This window comes from Dermacentor silvarum, chromosome 4 (genome assembly GCF_013339745.2).
Source record: "Dermacentor silvarum isolate Dsil-2018 chromosome 4, BIME_Dsil_1.4, whole genome shotgun sequence".
In the NCBI taxonomy this organism is placed as follows: domain Eukaryota; kingdom Metazoa; phylum Arthropoda; class Arachnida; order Ixodida; family Ixodidae; genus Dermacentor; species Dermacentor silvarum.
In genome coordinates this window covers 2,325,826-2,346,858 of record NC_051157.2, presented here as the reverse complement: position 1 = coordinate 2,346,858, position 21,033 = coordinate 2,325,826, and the positions used below count along the sequence as shown (strand labels likewise).

The 21,033-nt window shown below is 49.9% G+C and overlaps 1 protein-coding gene and 1 long non-coding RNA gene across 7 annotated transcripts in view; one reads left to right on the top strand and one right to left on the bottom strand.

Annotated features, from left to right (window-relative positions):
- The window catches only part of LOC125945151 (uncharacterized), a 39,670-nt gene extending 24,513 nt beyond the window's left edge, over window positions 1–15,157 (top strand). The window contains exon 2 of the long non-coding RNA XR_007466662.1: window positions 13,640–15,157. This is a non-coding gene — a long non-coding RNA (uncharacterized LOC125945151). The remainder of the gene's footprint in view (window positions 1–13,639) is intronic.
- LOC119448018 (fat-like cadherin-related tumor suppressor homolog) overlaps window positions 1–21,033 on the bottom strand; it is a 653,800-nt gene that overhangs the window by 456,309 nt on the left and 176,458 nt on the right. The gene's annotated exons all lie outside the window — the stretch shown is intronic.

The following is a 21,033-nucleotide window of genomic DNA, read 5'->3' as shown; positions in this document are numbered from 1 at the left end:
ATTTGCGGGAAGAAAAGTGCGTTAAGCCGACATTGTTCAAGCGCCAACTTTCTGGTAAGAAATAGTTTGTATGGGATGAAAAGCGAAATGCTCGCCAGCAAGTGCGACGCGCGACGCCTGTCATTTTTTGTGTCCGCCTTGTTTCGGCGACTTCGATGCGGTGGTCTGCCATATCAGCTTCATCTGCTCATCATGCTCACAAGGGTAATCGTAATCAGTCCCTTATCCGTTCGCGTAGCAGGCGTACGTAATTTTGGAAACTTTGCTTATAATATTGATGATTGCATACTGGTAACAACATACTTGCTATTCAAGTAGGTTGCATTTCCTTGAGACACATTTTGATTTGCGCATACCGCCATATGCAAGATCCAACAATAAATGAATCCGGTACTGAGCATTTATACGCAAAGTATGGTTGCTCTTCAATGGGGATTATATTGCCGCGTCGCTATTCGTGCACAAGTGCAACCTGGCACCGACAAAGATGACGACCGGGCTGCTCAAGATTCCGAAAGGTACCAAGAGAAGAAGTAGGACACATCAACAAGTAGGACATTCACGTGGTTGGCGCCTCATTACCTATTTATGAGGTATCTAATGTCGCTGAGACAGGTGTAGTACCCTGTGCTTCTGTTTCATGAATGGAAGTTCCATTGCATTATAGTGCTCTGAGAAAGCAAGTTCCCCAATATACTCCCTTTCTAGACATCAATGGGAAACATATGCACCAGATACAAACAAACATGAACCGTACTACCATATTTCGGTTTGTTGTTCTTGCTTACTCGGAGGCTGGCACTTAAAAGTGCAGGGCTTTCCACGTGTTTTATGGCGTGTGGCATCCGTTGGCGGAAATGTCAGGTAGGAAGTAACGAAAAGGAAGTGCGGCTTACGTCAGCAGATATTGGATCATTATTGACAAAGGCAATGCCAACCACACATTTGTTGAACCGAAACAAGCGCTAAGACTAGGTATACACGAATGATAAATTAAGTGTCAAATTGTATTTTGTTTAGGCAGGTTAAACTCTTGGAGGGCTTATCTATTTTTTTAGTCGTCATGCGTCAGCTCGCTCTTCCGCACTTTGTTCCCGCAAGCATTTTCTAGTTGTTCGGAAGCGCCTGTTCGAAGCAGCGCTCATTGATTTTCCGCCGGTGGAATTCCTGAGTAGTGCACGTTTCCTCAGCCTCTCAATGTCTCGAGCTTGTAGAGTATTGCTAAGAAGCTCTAATTGGTCGGGAAAGACTAGTGCCTGCGGCCACGTTTCAATGGAAAAAGTGAATCAAAAAGCGTTTCTGATTTGTACGAGACTAGGTTACCTTTACTCTTCTATTCATCACCGCATAAGCAAAACCAAAAAAAAAAAGTGAGAAGAGAAGCGTAATATATCAAATTATCGCGTGATATTCGAAAGAGGAGTTTCTTATCGTATTCACAAGGGTCTACGTGCCTTTGAGGATCAGTTGGAGCACCGGTCGGCTTCGCTTTTTTCTTTCGCATGGGTTAAAGGACTTTTAGGATTGCTTCGTGAGCGCGTGAGCACGTATAGACGAATGTAGCTACCTTTCTGATTTGGTCCTTGTGAAGGCCTCCTCTTGCCGAAGATGTAAGGAGTGTGTAACACGAGCCTCGACTTTATGTATTCCCATTGAAGCGGCGTTTTGTTACGCGTGCTTCCCTCAGGCTAAAGTTGGAGGACTTTGGGCTGCCATAAGGCGCACATGTTGTACCCTCTGCATAAAAAAAGGATACATCGCCAAATGGTGTGCCGTGGCTGCCTTTAGATAGCTCATATCTTCAATGTGAAGGGCCGCTTCAGTGATTGCTAAATTGCTAGAAAGCTCTAGCGGTTCTATTTTGTTGAGGGCCTTGTGGATCAAAGAGCGTAGGTGTTTCAGCAGTGGCAGCGTGGAATGAAGAAATTGGTTAGTGGGCGCCGAGAATGGAAGTAGAGAGTAAATATAGCCGGATTTTGCAAAGAACAGTTCCATCAAAGAGCTGTAGGGAACATATTCATCTTGAAAATTTTTTAAAGCGCCATGAGAGCTTTCTTATCAATTTATCTAATGGAACTTAATTAAGTATGTTTCGTTTTTTTCTGCTTTTCAGAAAAGTACAACCAAATGACACAGCAATACCGGATTAACTTTCTAAATCAGGACAGCACTGGCCAATAAAGACTGATAAACTAAGCGAACCATACACATAAAGAAAGCAAGACTGGAATCTAAAGAAGAGATTTGTAAAGATGATTACGCTTACACGTTTAGCCAACGGAATTTAGCCCCATAGGTGGGGATGTAATACGATTTGGACAGCAGCGACTCAGGCTGAGATGAGTTTGAAAATAGAATATATTCATGTCTTCTCGTTTTTACTGGAACAGGAGCGTAAATTCGAAGCGCGACCATACACTTATAAACTGGTTTCACTAAGGTTCCACTAAGTAAGCGAAACATGTTTGTTTAGTGTTCCATTAACTTCATGCTATGTGAAACAAATGTTCTTTTGCTTTGTCGAGCTTCTTCCCAATGTGAAGTGTACATCACTTTTAATCTTGGTGTACATAAATTTCACTTAGTGGGACAGCTTAATCTTGTTGAAACTAGGTTTCAACGAACTACGTGGAAAATATTAGAAAATTGTTCCACTTACATCGTAGAACTTATGTGAAACGAGATGAAGAGTAACGAAAGATTCAGGTGAGCCTTATGTATTGCTTTGCCGGAACGTTACCTTGAATTCGTTCTAGAAGTGGTCCCCGCCTTTCCAAATATTTTGCAAAAAACTTGTGAATCATCATCATTCTCATTTCTCAAGCTCTCAAACGTCGAAACTGAATTACATTGGTGGTGGGACGAGTATGCAACATTTAGGGAGCCTACATGCAAACACAGCGCTTGCATGTAGGCTCCCTAGCAACATTTTACAAACAAGTAACACAAACGTCAACCGACAAGGAAGAACAAAAATTGTAAAGCAAGCACTGTGCACTTACTACTTACGAACTAATAACTTTATATGCGCCAAAATATATTGCCCCACGGCACTAAAAAAGCAGCATGATCAAAGGTAGTAACAATTATAATAAAGTAGCTGGCTCCACAGCGATATAAATTCTGAGGTTTTACGTGTCAAAACCACGATATGATTATTAGGCATACCGTAGTGGGGGAATACGGAATAACTTAGGCCACCTGGGGCTCTATAACGTGCACGCAATGCAAGGTACACGGGCGTTTTTTTTTTTTCTTTGCATTTCGCCACCATCGAAATGCGGCCGCCGCGGCCGGGATTCGATCCCGCGCCTTCGGACTCAGCGCAACGCCATCGCCACTGCGCCACCACGGCGGGTAGACATCCCTATAAACGTGAAACGGGCCAATTTGCGTACATGAGTGAAGAAGAAGGAAAATTTTCGAAGTGTTTGCAAGAGCTGCAAAATATGTAAAAGTTTATGAGACGGGATTGCGTAAAACTATATTTGAAACAATACCACACCATGAAGAAAACGACTATAAGCCAAACATTGAACAGAGTGAGCAACTTTCCCGGCACACATGCTGGCTTGTCCGCTGTTTAAGGATTGAATCAAACAAACTGCTTTGTTCTGCAGCGGCTCCACACACTTTCTCAAGGTCTTCGAACGAGTATTCTATTATAAGAGTGTGTACTCGAGCTTGGACATAACTGAACTTTTGTAAGCGACTAGTTTTGTGTAAACATTAGGCAAACACAAGAAACGGTAAAATAAACCTAATTGTAGATAGCGTTTAAGTGAATATCTCACGACAAACAAGAACTGCAATGAACACCAATATATTCAGACAAGGCTAAGAAAGTGTACTGATGCACTCCACAAAGAGAGGGCTGGTGTTCAAGACCGTAATTTTTGTGGTAGAAGAAATTCTGAATTCTTGTGGAGTGCACAACTTAAGGAGTGATCTAATATAACCTTTAATTGTTCAATAGAAAAAGATCAGGCAGTTTCATCGCTCTTTTCAACCTACTTTCATCTATAGTCCTCCAACCTGCCTGCACAGTGGCAAGTGTTTTTTTATTTAGTGTAGACCCTTCGTCAAACAAACAAAACAAGAAAGGCTCTTAGTCTACGGCCCCAAAATGCGAATGATGTAAATGAAGCTTCACGCCATTTCACCTCTCTTCACCATAGCTGCGCTATTAAAGAGGTAGAGGTTGTTATGATTCTTAGCGCTACGTGTGTAAAGAAACGCGCACGAACCCTATGTAAAAACAAGCAAACATAGAGGCAGTCTATTTAATTGAACGCTGACTGAGTCTTCAGCGGACAGCGCATGTATATATTCTGCTGGGGCGTACTAATCATGTTCACATCGATGCCGTGCTTCGAACTCGGAAGGCCTAAAAACCAATGCGCACAATCGAATTACTACGATGTTTGCCCTTACTCTACACACTAAGGAGCTCGGCTCATAAATTTTCCAACAGAAAGACGCAATCATATATTGGTCAAGAAAATTCGGTTAGAAACCGATAAAACCTAAACAGTGGGGGCCCTTATAACCTGTTTACAGTGTAGATTTATCACCGATCCTTTAGATCTAGAAGTTCCGGGTTCGTTAACTTTAAAACTCAAACAACAAGCCCATCGACTGTTTTTCTGTACTGCAGATGCGAGAGCCGGTGAAACCTGCGTTTCGCGAATTACCAAAGAACCTACGCTGGATCTTCCAGGCGCTTCTATCGAACGATGTTTCTGATGCCAGGAAGCGTTGCCTCCTGTCGTTTAGCTAATTAACATTACTTAGCACATCATTCTGACGCTATTCATTGAACGCGTTGAGTAGGAATATTCTCGAAGCACTTCATTATTAACGCCCGGTATCAAGACCTGAATAAACCTGTCTTACTTAGAAGATTTCGTAGAGTACTTTTCACTGTCTTGCTCAGGATATTAGGCGCAGTTTCGTTCTACTATGCGGTAATATATTACTCCCGGTACTCTGGAATCATTGGATATTCGTAAAGTGAATTTCTAGCTTTACGTCTACTTCGACATGGCTGAACGTTCTTAGGAACGTTCTGTTAGGCAGAGGGCAGTGTTGGTCTTTTCTGATCGTGGTAAAGACAGATAAGTTTTCGAGTTAATTTGACGTTCGCTTTCCGGAAAACGTGACAGCTGAACGCTCGAGAAAGGATAGCGTCAGTGGTTTTTTCGCAGCGATATGTAGATAGTACCCGTGAGCTTCCAATAAACTAGTACTTTCTTTTCAGATTTCGCGAGTTCTGAAAATAACGCTGCATCAGGGTAGATACTGGTTATTCTGCAGACTACTTCAGCTGATTTTAGAAATCTCCCGATGGTTGTTCCCGCACGCACGTAGAGAGCACCGCGCCATAGAAACAGGCTGCGCGGATCGCTTTTAGTAATGGTATACTCTACAGATTTCTTTTCTCTTCGACGTATTATGCAAGGGTATGTCTACGGCTGTGCGTGTCTCGCACGTGTATTTAGACGACGGCAGCATTTGAGTTTCATTTAGTGCGTGGAAGTGCTTGTAAATACGCGCGAATCTTCTTGCAGTCTTGAACGCGTAATTTGCGGAAGCTTCTTGTTTTTTTTGTTTCATTATAGCGTTGGTCGCACGCAAGAATTTGACTGCAAAATGAAAGCAAGTCAGATAGTACATCTGTGAAGTCAACGAGGCTCTCAGGGGCACTAATACTTGTGTTAATAACGGATGTAGAGTACGAACATGTGACATTTCAATTCCCAATACTTTAGGATCATTTTGCAGTTACGTTGGAGGACTTTGGTGTTGTATGCAGAGACGTGTAATGTGCTGCTCGTTTTTTTTTTTCAGGCATGGAGTGGCGCCTGAACCGGCAAAAACAAAATATTGCAGAGAGCTAGTGGGGCAATACTAGTCAAGGTGCAACCAAATTAGGAAGACCCACTAAGCTTCAAAAAAGTCACTTCCTCACCAGAACAGGAATTGGCCTCCCTGGTGCAGTATTCGGCTACTACCTCCCTCATGACTCCTACAATTTACCCATGGCCCTCAGTTCCCAGCGGCTGCGGAGCACCTGACCAAAGCGGCGGTCAGACCTGCGACGCGGCAGAGAGTGCTAAGAATCTCTGGGTACGGACAGGCCGCCACTGGAAACTGAACCTGGCAACGTTCAACACTCGCACCCTATCGAGTGACGCTAGAATTATCAGGTATTGCATGGGATATTATTGGCCTTAGTGAGGTTAGACGAACGAGGCTTATACTGTACTGACTAACGGCTGCGTCCTCTGCTACGGAGGTCAGCCAGGTAAGAGAGAATTCGGGGTAGGATTTCTACTCCATAAGGACATAGCGGACATGATAAATTCTACAGCAATAATGAGAGGGTAATAAAACTTAATAGGAGGTATAGAATGAAGGTAGTACAAGCCTACGCCCCAACACACAGTCACGAGAATGAAGAAATACAACCGTTTTATGAAGATGTTGAATTAGCAATGAGGAACGTACAAACTCAGTGTACTGTAGTAATAGGTGACTTCAATGCAAACGTGGGGAAAAAGCAGGCTGGTGAGCAAGCAATTGGCAACTACGGCATCGATTCTAGGAATGCAAAAGGAGAGACGTTGGTAGAATTCGCGGAAGGGAATAGGCTCCGAATAATGAATAGATTCTTCAGGAAGCGCAGCAACACGAAGTGGACCTGGAAAAGCCCTAATAGAGAGAATAGGAATGAAATAGATTTCATCCTCTCTGCCGATCCCAGCATAGTGCGGGATGTAGAAGTCGTAGGTAGGATAAAGTGCAGTGACCATATATTAGTGAGGTGTAGGATTTCTCTTAATTTAAAGAGAGAAAGAATAAAATTAGTCAGGAAGCAACAGGCCAACCTAGACGCAGTAAGGGGAAAACAGACCAATTCAGGCTGGTGCATGCAAACAAATATGCAGCTTTAGAACATGAAGATGAAGACAACATAGAGTTAATGAATGAAACCATAACTAGGCTGTTCTCAGAAACAGCAATTGAAGTGGGAGGTAAGGCACCAAGGCAACCAGTAGGTAAGCTCTCCCAAGTAACAAAGCACCTATTAAAGAAACGGTAAAACATGAAAGTGTCAAACTCAAGAGATCAGATACAATTCGCAGAACTGTCGAAACTGATCAACAAGAAATTAAGGCATATTCAAAATTATAACGTGGCAAAGATTAAGAAGGCAGTAAAATACGGACGCAGCATGAAATCAGTGAGAAGTAAACTTGGCATAGGACAAGGCAAAATGTATGCGCTGAAGGATAAGCAGGGTAATATCATCAGCAATTTCGATGACATAGTAAAAGCAGCGGAAGAATTCTATACTTACCTGTACAGTGCCCAGAGCAGCCAAGCTACTTTCATTCGAAGTAGAGATTAACAGGATACAGAGGTTCCTTCTATAACTAGCGATGAAGTTAGAAGGGCCTTGCAAGACATGACCAATAGATGAGCTGCCGGAGAAGATGGAATTACAGTCGATTTAATTAAATATCGAGGAGATATGCTTGAAAAGCTTGCGGTTTTTTATATGCAATGCCTCACGACTTCAAGTGTACGTGAAAGCTGGAAGAACGCCAACAGTATAGTCATCCATAAGAAGGGAGATGTTCAAGAATTGAAGAATTATAGACGAATTAGCTTGCTTTCCGTATTGTATAAATTATTCACCAAGGTAATTTCGAATAGATTCAGGACAACATTTGACTTCAGCCAAGAGAACAGGCTGGCTTCAGGAAGGGATATTCTACGATGGATCATATTCATGTCATCCCAATCAGGTAATAGAGAAATCTCCAGAGTACAATCAACCTCTCTATATGCCCTTTCATAGATTTTGAAAAAAAAAAAACATTTGACTCAGTAGAGATACCAGCCGTCATAGAGGCACTACAAAATCAAGGAGTACAGGAGGCATACGTGAACATCTTAGGAAATATCTAGAAGGATTGCACATCAACCTTGGTTCTCCTCAAGAAAAGTAGAAAGATACCTATCAACAAAGGGGTCAGGCAAGGAGACACTCTCCAATGCTTAGAAGTATTCAAGCTCTTACACTGGGAAGGCTTAGGAGTGAGGATCAATGGCGAATATCTCAACAGCCTTCGGTTTTCAGATGACTTTGTCCTATTCAGCAACAAAGGGGACGAATTGCGGCTTATGATTGAGGACCTTAACCGAGAAAGTGTAAGAGTGGGGTTGAAGATTAACATGGAGAAGACAAAGATAACGTTAAATAGCCTGGCAAGAGAACAAGATTCAGGATTGCAAGTCAGCCTCTACAGTCCGTAAAGGAGTACGTTTATACAGGTCAATTACTCACAGGGGACCATGATCACGAGAAAGAAATTTACAGAAAAATAAAATTTGGTTGGGGCGCATATCACAGGCATTGCCAAATCCTGACTGGCAGCTTCCACTGTCGTTCAACAAAAAAAGTGTACAATCATTGCATTCTACCTGTACTAACATATGGGGCTGAAACTCAGAGGTTAACAAAGAAGCTTGAGTACAAGTTAAGGACCGCAGAAAGAGCGATGGAACGAAAAATGTTAGGCCTAACGTTAAGAGACAGGAATAGAGCAGTGTGGATCAGAGAACAAACGGGGATAACCGATATTCTAGTTGACATTAAACGAAAAAAATGGAGCTGGGCCGGCCACGTAATGAGTAGGATGGATAAGCGGTGGGCCATTAGTGTTACAGAATGGATACCTAGAGAAGGGAAGCGCAGTCGAGGACGGCAGAAAACTAGGTGGGGTGATGAAGTTGGGAAATTTGCAGGCGCAAGCTGGAATCAGCTAGCGCAATACAGGGGTAATTGGAGATCACAGGGAGAGGCCTTCATCCTGCAGTAGACATAAATATAGGCTGATGATGATACCCCCCGAGCGCTCCCGCCACCCTCCTTACGATCTCTCACCCCACAGCTGCCAACCAAGCATTTCCCAATTTCTTTTTCCACTGTGACCAGACTGTCACCTGTACAGTCTCCATGAACCTACTTGCCAGTTCCCTGACGTAGGTCTCTGGCAGCGATCTCTAGGTCTCTAGTTATTCCCTTTTGTCAGCTGATTCGATGAGATTCCTCCCATATTCTCAAGTATTCCCCCAACTCCCCTGCAGCCTCCAACAGCGGTTCACTTCCCTTGGCCCCAATTCTGTTATTTTAACTCCATCGACAAGCTACAGTGTGTAATATATGACCTGTGCTAGTCCACTTCTTTGTCTTATCTCAGTTGGAAGATGTACCACGACCATCTGTTTTATCATCCACACATTAGTTTTTGTGTCTCGTTATAGTTACGGTTATCATGTCTGGCGGCGCCGTCCTTAGTATGTTTCCCGGTTACTCCATTCTCTTCTGTATTTAAACGCAACATACAGTCGACGTAAATGCATTGTTATGGCGGGGACTCTTAATAGGGTAATAATTCCGTTTTGCTATCAAAATGTGATTCGGCTGTCCAGTGACAGTGGGAGCGGTGAGAGGTAGTCCAAGTCCTGCATCAAATTGCTTTTTGCATGCCTACAGTTCGACCACGAAAAGGGACCGTTTATCACTCTCATGCGTTTATCACTCTCAGCTTGATTACACTCCTAAAATGCAGAAACATTACATAGCTTAAGCGCAGTTTTTGTACATGGAAAGTCAATCGCTAAGCATCAGCAAAGACGATGTAGTCACAGCTCCAGAAAGCATCGCACACTCTTGAAGATTCGCTCTTATGGAAAGTACTAATACGTGCTAAGGCAATTCATACCATGTATGCGGTCACCGTCATACCATTTAAGAATATTTGACCATAAGTGGAAGGTTTCGCTACAGAGCCCCCAAGTACAAGAGAACGGTCAAATCGTTGCTTTTTTATTTTTGCAACCACTGCATTGGTTATGGTGAGGTTTCGTACATTAAGAAGATAAATTGTAGTAACCGGAGAAAGTCTACTTTGAGTTTCTGTGGGCAGTTATTAAAAAAAAACTCCAACAATGCCAAGAATTTAGGAAACTGTACTATCATGTTTACCCCTCTAACTCAGCATTTAAAAAGAATTTCGGAAAACTCGGCTTGGAGGTCCCTACGTGGGACTAGCCGGGTGGCGCGGGGTCTCCTCTGCGTCTTCTCTGGACCTCAATAAAGTTATTTCACTCACTCACTTGTAAACTGCACCTAATATTATGTCTAGAGTGGACAGAATTGACACATTATGCATTACTCGGAAGTGTACCGCTAATTTCTGAGTAGGACTTCTCTTACAAGCTCATAAACAGTGCATCAATTTCACATAAGCTGTAAACTCATATCATTTGTTGCCTTGAGACGCTAGAACAGACGCAACTTACAGAACAGCCAAATGTGCTTTCAGGATGGAGTTACAGCATTGTAAACATCGGGCTTCGATTTCACGAAAGCTTACGAAAATTCTACAAAGAAGTATTCTGCGCACTGCATCTGCTGAAAATAGTTTCTTCCTCTAATGTAACGAATTTTATTAAAATAAGAATAGCGTTAGTTTTATAAAACCATTTCTGCAGTTTATATGTACTTGAAAAGTAAAATCGAAGCTGGCCAGATGATGCCCACTCGCCGTAGTTATTCTCGGCATTGTGGGTCGATCTCAGACGGTACCTTCACGGCTCTAATCGCTGTAGCGAACACCAGCACCGGGTCATGAAGTAATGCAACGTTGGCTATGCCTACCTTCAGCGCGAGAGCAAAAACTCTTGTTGCTAGCGCATTTCCATTCGCAAATGTAATTCACTTGACGAACTTCATATTTTCTGTACGGGCAAAACACGTGAAAAAATATACATAAAGAGTATACGATATGCCCTATAGCTTGAAGGAAGAAGTCCAGTCAAAACAAAACCTAGTGAAATATCAAATACAGTCTACGAGACAATTATTACTCACACACTTTGTTGGCTGTGTGGCGAAAAATTAGGCTGGTAGTGTGACGAAGACTGAGAGCTCACGTGGGAAAGCATTGTATGTGCACAACAATTGCTCCGTGTGGATTTCGGAAGTTTTGCGTATGGGCATGACGCTGCCCAGGCGGCGCTGCAGAAACAGCGGTCAACAAAGCCCTCCATGCCGCAATTGTAGTGCAAAACGGGAGGCCCTGCTAGGTGAGTGCAAGGCACCGTGGTACAGCAGCTCGCCTGAGCTGCGCTGTGGTGGGAATATTGAAAAAAAGATGTGTATTGGAGGCTTGCTTGCATTAAAAGCATGCATTGCACATGCTTTCCGTTGCCAAGGAAGCAAAGCGCTGTGCCGAATGCGCACACTGCGCACGAGAAGTTGCTGACGCAGTTTTGCTACGCGGCCGCCTTCAAGTATGCACCGCTGAAGTAACGCAATGATAAGGTGCAACGGCAGATTGTTGAAATGTGTCTATTCGTTGATGCGCGCGCATCGCCTCAGATCCGAAGCCCCTAAACAATGAAATTATTAACTAATCAAACTAATGTGAGAATTATTGAACTGCTCGCGTTAAGACCGTGAAGCAGCTTGACCGGTTCTGGGGAGGTATTCTGTAAGAGTCCACCTAGTGGACATGCTCATTTCGTCTGCTGTTGAAGTTCTGATTGGCTGGGCTGGAGTGTGCTTCAGCAGGAGCCAGTCGCCACAGCCAACCAGCACTTCAGCAGCAGGCGAAAGGGACATAGCCACTAGGTGGACTCTTACAGATTACCTGCCCTGGTACGCGTTGACACTGTGACAACCGATCACATACATGCTGATGCTGCAAAATCGCTTTTCCAGATATGACAGTCGGTAATCATCACAATTGAGTGAATTTAGCTATAGCGCTCACGCACAGTAATCGTGCTTAGAGAAAGAACGACGCAGCAGCAGTAATTTCCCTTGTTGTCATTCATTTGTTTATATATATATATATATAGCCACAGATAATCTGAGTGTAAAGAAAAATTACGACCGACGTTCATCACACTTGTTTCTCGTGCCGCGCGATGAGGAAAAAGGACGCAGGAAAAGCCACTCTGACTCGGGATGCAAAATGCAAACAACATTTATAACAAAAGCCAAACTACACCGGGACAGAACGTTACGGCACATCACATGACAAACATAATGTGCTAGAAGAACTAAGGCTGATGGGAGTCCAAAAAAAGTTGTCGCAGTTTCACCTGAAAGGTGAAGCATCAATTGCGATAGCAAATTTTAAGAGAGCTATACGGAGTAATGATAGCAGCTTTATCAGCTGTATAAACTTGGACATGCAGCAGCACCGGCAACACGCAGAACTGTTGTTGACGCCGTCGGCGTTTTGCCCGCGTTCGCTCAAAATGCGTGCGGCGTTGGTGACTGTTGCCGGAGCCTCTGATATAAATAGGCACTTGGTGCCGCAGCTAAACGTCGCCTCCCTTCCCTCCCCCTACCCCCCACGGCCTTTCGTGCGTCGGAAGAAGGCAGGTTTGCTCTACATATATGGTGATTGTAGAGGAGAAAAGAGACGCCTACTTCTGCAGCCCTTAAGGGAGCACAGAGCAGAACGTGCGTTTGTTCTCCGCCGTGCGTTCACTTCCCGTGAAAGCGCGCGTCCCTCGCGCCCTTTCACTCGCACATACAGCGTTCGGCGCGCGGCGACGATTTCATCTCCATTGACGTCATACGGAACCTCACGGCGACGGCGACGGCGACGCCGACGGCAGAAATCTGCTTTTGAGCGTCCATATAATTGCTATCGCCATAAAACCAACAGTTCGAAAGAGCTCACAGTACGAGGACAGGAGACGAGAGGTTGCCGGAGTGAGGGGCGATGATGATGATGATGATAAGTGGTTCTTGAGGGAAAGGGAAAGGTTGGCGCTATCTTCTGCAGCCCTTGAGGGAGCACGGCTCAGCGCCAAAGTGAGGGGCGATGACGTGACGACGTCGGACATGCCTCGATGTTGGAGGGTGAGGAGAAGATGGCTCTTGACAAATCGGGAATGACCGCTCTGGCGCTGAGCCGTGCTCCCTCATGGGCTGCAGAAGATAGCGCCAACCTTTCCCTTTCCCTCAAGAACCACTTATCATGACCGCTCAGCAGTCAGCCTGCATCCGAGCCGCAGTGCACGTTGCAGGACTGGTCAGCCTGCCCAGCGGGCAGCTTGTGCGCGAGCCGCAGTGCTCGGCCAATGCCTCCTTTACTAGATGCCCGCCGCGTCGCTCGCTTTCCCATTGGGGCGGCGGTTCCCTTAGTTCTGCATGAATTCCGTGAGGCGGCGCTCGTTGCCTTTTCAACTTCCGGCGATGGGGGCAGCGGCGGCCGAATACTTCCGCCGGCGCGTTGATAGCGTCTGCCGCCTCCGAGACGGTAAGAGATTCTACAGTGTGGGTTCTTGGTGTCTCACAGGAGACCAACCACCGCGGGTTCGAGCTTAGCGAGCCACAGGGCCGCGTCAGCCGTCGCCTCCAGCACCGCTCGCGCGCGAGCTCAGAGGCCGCAAGGGGCTACCGAGCGACGCACGCAAAAACACAGTAAAGCCCTGAGTTGACGGAAACCGTTTACTGAAACCGTCGGCACCAGCACTGCACAAACGCCCGCACGGAGGGGAGCCAAAGGGGTCCCGCACCAGGGCGAAAATACAATAACAGGCGCCTATAGCACGTCGCGGCGAGAGCACAGGCTCAAGCTGGGACACGCCGCTAGGAAAAGTCCCGGCGGCTATGCTACTTGCTCTGGCGATAACCAATGGGTCAACTCGCGAGAGCACGGGCAATATCCTTCGGCTTAGGCTTTCGGCAAGTGCGGCTCGGCGAGGTACGACCTCGCGCGAGCACTAATGGCACCGCTCGTCGGCTTAGCGTCGGGAAAGGATCAGCACAAAGTACGCGCTCCCCGCACTGGCAAAGGCCACGTGCGCGAGCTCCAGTCCTAGTCACAAAGGTGTCGGCGGACGAGAGGAAAGCATGAACGTACCGTGCGCTGGTCCCGGAGAGAAGACCACGCTTCCCCGCTAGCGGCCGACAACCGGCCGCGTAGTGACGTCAGCGCTCCGCCCCCACCGCCAACCGGCGCGTGCGCAGCGCCACCGCAGGAACCGGTTAGGCGGCGCGGGCGGAGAAGGAGGCCAGCGGGGAACGATGGCGAGGGATGGCAGAGCAGGCGAAGCGCGCGCGATCATGCCGGCGCAACCCTCAATCCCCACATCCTCCTCTCCTTAAATGCCCCCCTACCAGCCTGGCGAAACAGCTAGTAGGGGCTTATGCATCAAAGACAATTGAGTCTTTCATGCACAAGCTAAATGCTAACCTCAGCCCAGCAAGTACTCTTAAAACACCGCGTTCCGACATATAAAACAAAACACTTTCATGCACTATAAAAATAATAATTATATACAAGGATCGTGGGAAAATAAAAAATTAAACTGCTACGCTCTATAATACAAAAAAAAAATTGCCGCGAGAGGGGGGAGAAATATTAACAAAATAGTCGGCCGCTGGCGCGGGACAGTGTCCAAGGTGCGAAGGGGAAGCGGCGCGTAAAGTTCTGTGGCTAGGGGCGGTGGCCGAAGACGTAGGAGTCTCGAGGGCAGCCTTGATTGCAGGAACGGGCTCACCGTTGGTAGATCGGAGTTATTGTTTTCGTGGTGGTGGCGGTCCCGAACTCCAGCCGGATGGGGCAGGACACTGCCGGGTCAGCTGGCCACGCCGCCGGAGCCAAGATGGAAGGGGCAGCCACAACCGTGGCTGCAAGGCGTTCGCACGGCGGCGGCGACTGCAGAGAGCTGGTCTCTCGGTCTGACGTCAGAGGGTCAGTGACCCCGTCCACCTTCAGTGTCCACGATGATCCGATGCTGCAGTTGGTGCGACTTCTGGTTGCTTCGAAGAGCAACAGGCACCACGCACGCACGCGCACACACACACGCACGCACACACTCCTTGCGGTTTTCACCATGGCTGCGCAACACTCCCAAACACCGCCATGCTCATCGCCGTACACAACGCGCCGCGCCATAGAAGGCGCAAAGCGTCCTTCGTCCCCCTCACACCGACGAGTCAATGGGACCATTGTCCACCACCGTGCCTGACGACCGCGCAAATCAACAACCCCCTTCTCGGCAAAGTGAAAAAAAAAAAGGAAAAAGAAAAGAACAAGAAAAACAAAAATCTTCACCATCTACGTACAAGAAAAAAAAAAAACACGTAATGAATTAAACTATAAGGCTGTACACGCGAAAACACACTTTCAAAAAGAAAAAACATAAATACACTCAGCGGGCGTACTTAAAAAAAATGGGAAAAAAATGCACACTGTTAAAACACTACATAAACACACTTGCAATACGCTGGGCTGGGGCTAGCTTATTTTCGTGCACTGGCCGTAAAGAAGCTAGCCCACTGAGGCTACGCATTTTACTGAGGGCCTTCGGTTGCGGAAAAGTCCGTCGTCCGGCGCGAAATCACACAGGTGACCGCTTCCTCAGATTGTACCGGTGCGTGGTCCGAATGCGGTCCGTTGCTCCGGGTGTGCCCCGTTGCTTGCGCGCAATGCCACTGGGCACTGGCGCGAGCTCGTCGGACCGTGACGCAAAGGCCTTCAGGTCGGCGATATGGGCACGGCTGAGTTTTCCCGAAGAGGGATCCTTCAGCAAGTACGCGAGTGGAGACCAAACTTTCTCCACTCGGTACGGACCAAGCCACTTAGGAGCGAGCGAGGCTGAGAACCCCTTGGTCGCATCGCTAAGAGCGTGGTTGCGCTTCAGGACGAGATCACCTACCTTAAATGAAAGATGGCGATGCTTCCGGTCGTATTGAGCCTTCTGCTGGGCCCTGGCCGACGCCAAACTCTGCCTTGCTCTACCGAGAGCCCGACAAAGCCTGTCCCGAAGTGCTGAAGCGTAAGCAGAACAGTCTGCCGGCGCTTCCTCGTCCCCGAGCTGGCATTGCATGACACTGGTCACCGGATTAGCCAACTCCCTTCCAAAATTGAGAAAGGCGGGAGAGAAACCAGTTGAGCGATTCTCGGAGGTTCGGACTGCGAACGCGAGCTCACTCAAGTGGTCTGCCCAATCCTTTTGACGTTCGGCAAAGGCCGCTAACATTGGTTTAAGAGTTCTATTGAGTCTCTCCGTCAAATTGGACTGGGGATGGTAGGGCGAAGTGGTGCAGTGATTAATTCCCAGGGAACGGCACGTAGCACCAAACACCCGAGCGGTGAAATAGGACGCGTTGTCCGTAATCAGTCTTTTCGGAAAGCCGAACCGACAAAACACTTCCTGTAGCCTTTCCAGCACCGCTCGCGCTGTCACTTTACGAAGCGGAAACAGTTCCACCCATTTAGAAAAATGATCAACGACTACCATCAGGTGTGTGAACCCCTGCTTACTCCTGGGGAAAGGCCCCATAAGATCGCAGGTGGCCACTTGCCACGGACGCTCACTGTCGATTGGTTTCATCAGCCCGGGCGGCTTGCCACCCCTTGATTTCACCATTTGACAGACATGGCAGGAACGGCAATAGCGAAAAATGTCACGCTTTATGCCAGGCCAGGTCACAGTTTGGCTTAGTTTCGCAAAAACTTTAGAGCCACTCAAATGACCGGCCAAGGGTTCGTCATGAGAACATCGCAACAGTGCGCTTCTCAGACTTTTGGGGATAACCACCTTAAACGGGTCCACAGCGTCATCATCGGTGGCTATGTATTTCAGCAGGAGCCCATCATGATCCAGCAAATATAAATCCGCGGGGGACTCAGCGACACACGCTGTTTCCGGCCCCCCTGCGCCCGCCGCACTACCAGCAGCGTCTCGGCGCTCCGTCTCCCTGAGACCGTCGCTCACTCCGCGACAAAACGGATCAATTTGCTGGGCCTTCAGTAGCTCTTGCCTGCTGAAAGCGATTCCAATTCTCCCAAAGGGGAGGTTGGTCTCGTCCCCACTCAGGACTGCAGCCATCGGCGTCATGGGTTCGCTTTCGAGAAGCTCCCCCGCACGCACGCTTTCCGGCGCGCTGCTTGCCTGGAGCGCGGAGAAACAGGTTTGCCCGCTTGCGGACTCGCCTCTCTCTCCGCTCGTTTCGCCCCGGACGCTAGCTGGCGCTAAGGCACCGGCAGCGGCTGTTGCACCTGGAGAAAAGCTCTGGGTGGACAATGGGGCACGAGATAGCGCGTCAGCTACCACGTTGGCACTTAGATGTAGTGCCTCTTCGTGCCGTGTCGCTCTATCCCACTGGGGATTGTGAGTCGACAAGCGCATAGCGCAGGGGCTTGCCCCCGAATTCTGCGCGCGACACGGTTCGTGCCGTGCCTCTCGATCCCAAAGGGGACCATGAGCGGGCGAGCGCGAAGCTCGGGGGCTTGCCCCCGAACTCGGCGCGCGACACGACTCCGACGCCTCACCTGCACAGGCAGAATCGGACGCCGGCGGGCTGATGAACGGCTTTAGCAACGTGAACTGACCGTCGCGATAGCCGCCATTCGCAATGTCCACAACGATCCCAGTTTTAAGGAGAAAGTCCCTGCCGAGAATCACAGGAACACTGAGCCCTGGGAGATGAACGAAACGCGTGCGTCTCATTCGCTCTCCCCACCTGACAGTCAGCCTTGCGGCGCCAGCCGAATGGGCCACGCCTTTCGCAAGATTGAACGTCGTTCGGCAGTCCCGCAAGCGCACTGCGTGCTTTTGCAAGTGGGACAAAACCTGTTCGCCGAACAACGAAGCGCTTGCGCCCGTGTCCAGCAGCGCCGAAAATTCGCGGCCGGCAATGGTCACCGGAATAAACGGCGCGTGCGTACCAGCAACACAACCTGCTCGGTACGCCGAGGGAACAAGCAAAGGTTCGGTCACTCGTGCCTTCGCGAGCGACCTGCTATCCCGTTTCCCGGCCTTCACAGGAGACCGGGCGCGGTGCAATCCCTTGCAATGTGCCCTCGTTGTTGGCAGCGAAAACAGCGTACTCCGCCGCGGTATCTTTCCCGAGGCGGAGCAGCCTCAGCTCCCTGCCGGGGTCGGCTCGCCGCTTGGCCAATGGGCCGATAACGAGCGTTTCCCTCCGCGATGCGCTGGGTCGAAAAGCGTCCCTGCGCATGCGTTTCGGTCGGTGGCTCAGCACAGGCTGCCCGTCTATCCGTGCGTGTAGGGATCGAGAGCGCGCGCGCTCAGCTCCCAAACACACCCGCTTGCAGCCGCAAAGGCAGCTTGGCCGGGTTGTTGCCGTTGGGGAAAGGGCTCAGGCCTCTCTCCACGCGCAGCTCGGCTCAAGGGCCTCGCTGGCGGGCGGCGGTGGGCGATAGGCGCGCGCGGCGATAATGTCGCCTTGAATGCGCTTTGCCTCGGCGGCTAATTCCTCCAGATTTCGGAAGCGGCCGCCGCGCAGGTACGCCGAAAAGGTCGGATGTGCCTGCCTGATCACCCGTTCGACGCGTTCCTCGTTCGAGGCATTGGGCTCGGCGACTAAGAAAAGGTCTTCCATCGCCCGTACGTACTCCTGAAGCGACTCATCAGGAGCCTGTGTACGTAGCCCAAGCTCTCGTCGCATCCTACTCTCGTAGTCAGCGGGTAGGAATTCACGCAGGAATGCCGCGCGGAACTCCTCGAGGGTTGTTGCACGGTGTCCGGAAAGCCTGTACCACCTAGCCGCCGAGTCAGTGAGTGCAACAGGGACGACGCGTCCGAGTACATCCTGATCGTTCAAACCCAGAGCTCTCTGGTAGCGTGCGAGGGAGTAACAGTAGTCCCTGGCACTGAGCAGGTCACCGTATCCGCTGTAGGTCGGGACTGCCAACCGTACAGCGGGGTGAGCGCATTTCGGAACAGCCGACAGCGTTTTAACTGCCCCAGAGAGCGCCTGGATCATTTCGGCGGCGTTATGCAACAGCGTCTGTGCGCCTGCTCCAAAGGGAGCCGTTGGCGCGTTAGCGGCGCGATCGAGCAAGGATGAACTGACGTCCAGCTCGATCAGTGGCGCGGTTTCCACAGGGATACCGGCCGGTGCGCCGCCGTCCCCAGAGCAAAAAGGGCTCCTAGCGGGGTGCGCCTGCAGTCGTTCACAGCTGCCACTTGAGGCAGCTATACGTGAATTGCTTAGGCCGCTTGCAGCCAGCGTTGACAAAACAGGCGCGTGCTCGATCGGTGTGCCACTGGGCGCCACCGAATGTACTCCAAAGGGAGACGTATGAGCGGAATTCATGGTCGCCGTGATTGAAGGTTCCCCACAGGGGGCCGCGGCATACCACTGGTTTTGGCTGTTCAATTGAGAAGCAGCCAGTGTTGATACAACAGGTGTGTGCTCGATCGGTGTGCCACTGGGCGCCACCGAGTGTACTCCAAAGGGAGACGTATGAGCGGAATTCGTGGTCGCCGTGATTGAAGGTTCCCCACAGGGGGCCGCGGCATACCACTGGTTCTGGCTGTTCAATTGAGAAGCAGCCAACGGGCAAAAGTCGGAGAGGGCTAAGGCCCCGTTTCCGCGCTGCGCTCCGTTTACTCCCGAAGGAGTCAATGATCGGGAGCGCTGCGACATCGCACTGCTTGGCATTCCAAAGGGAGCCGTGGCAGACGAATGTGCCCGTGTGCACTGTTCGGAGAGGGCTCTGGCCCCGTTTTCAAACAACGCTACTGCTCCAAAGGGAGCTGGTACGTAGCGCCTCACGTTGCCGTCCCCACAGGGGGTCGTTACAAGCGAGGGTGCAGGAGTGCGCTGCTCAAGGGGGGCCCTGGCCCCGTTCTCGAGCAACGCGGCGTCTGCTAGCACTAACAAAGGACAAAGGTCACTACGCCTAGCAGACATAACGCGGCGAGTCCAATTCGCTAAGGCGTATTGACTCGGCTAAGCACAGACAAAGGCTTAATGAGCCTTTGAATCCGCGTTGGGCGCCAGTGTGGGTTCTTGGTGTCTCACAGGAGACCAACCACCGCGGGTTCGAGCTTAGCGAGCCACAGGGCCGCGTCAGCCGTCGCCTCCAGCACCGCTCGCGCGCGAGCTCAGAGGCCGCAAGGGGCTACCGAGCGACGCACGCAAAAACACAGTAAAGCCCTGAGTTGACGGAAACCGTTTACTGAAACCGTCGGCACCAGCACTGCACAAACGCCCGCACGGAGGGGAGCCAAAGGGGTCCCGCACCAGGGCGAAAATACAATAACAGGCGCCTATAGCACGTCGCGGCGAGAGCACAGGCTCAAGCTGGGACACGCCGCTAGGAAAAGTCCCGGCGGCTATGCTACTTGCTCTGGCGATAACCAATGGGTCAACTCGCGAGAGCACGGGCAATATCCTTCGGCTTAGGCTTTCGGCAAGTGCGGCTCGGCGAGGTACGACCTCGCGCGAGCACTAATGGCACCGCTCGTCGGCTTAGCGTCGGGAAAGGATCAGCACAAAGTACGCGCTCCCCGCACGGGCAAAGGCCACGTGCGCGAGCTCCAGTCCTAGTCACAAAGGTGTCGGCGGACGAGAGGAAAGCATGAACGTACCGTGCGCTGGTCCCGGAGAGAAGTCCACGCTTCCCCGCTAGCGGCCGACAACCGGCCGCGTAGTGACGTCAGCGCTCCGCCCCCACCGCCAACCGGCGCGTGCGCAGCGCCACCGCGGGAACCGGTTAGGCGGCGCGGGCGGAGAAGGAGGCCAGCGGGGAACGATGGCGAGGGATGGCAGAGCAGGCGAAGCGCGCGCGATCATGCCGGCGCAACCCTCAATCCCCACACGTCTGAGGACGAGATCGCCGACACCATAGTGCACGTCCCTATGTGACCGGTCGTACTGGGCTTTTTGTCCAGCTCGCGCTTTTGCCAGGTTGGAACGGGCCAGGTCAAGGGCCGCGTCCATCCGTGAGCGCAGTTCCGCCGCGTAGCCGGAAAGGCCGGCTTTCGTGGCGCACGCCCTGCTGCCGGTCCGCAGAACGCGGTCCATGGGGTTTGGCAGCTCTCTCCCGAAGTTGAGGAAAGCGGGCGTGTACCCAGTCGAACGGTTCACCGTGGACCGCAAAGAGAAGCCCATCTCGTTAAGACAGACATCCCAATCCCTATGTTGCTGGGCAAAGGCCGCGAGCAAGG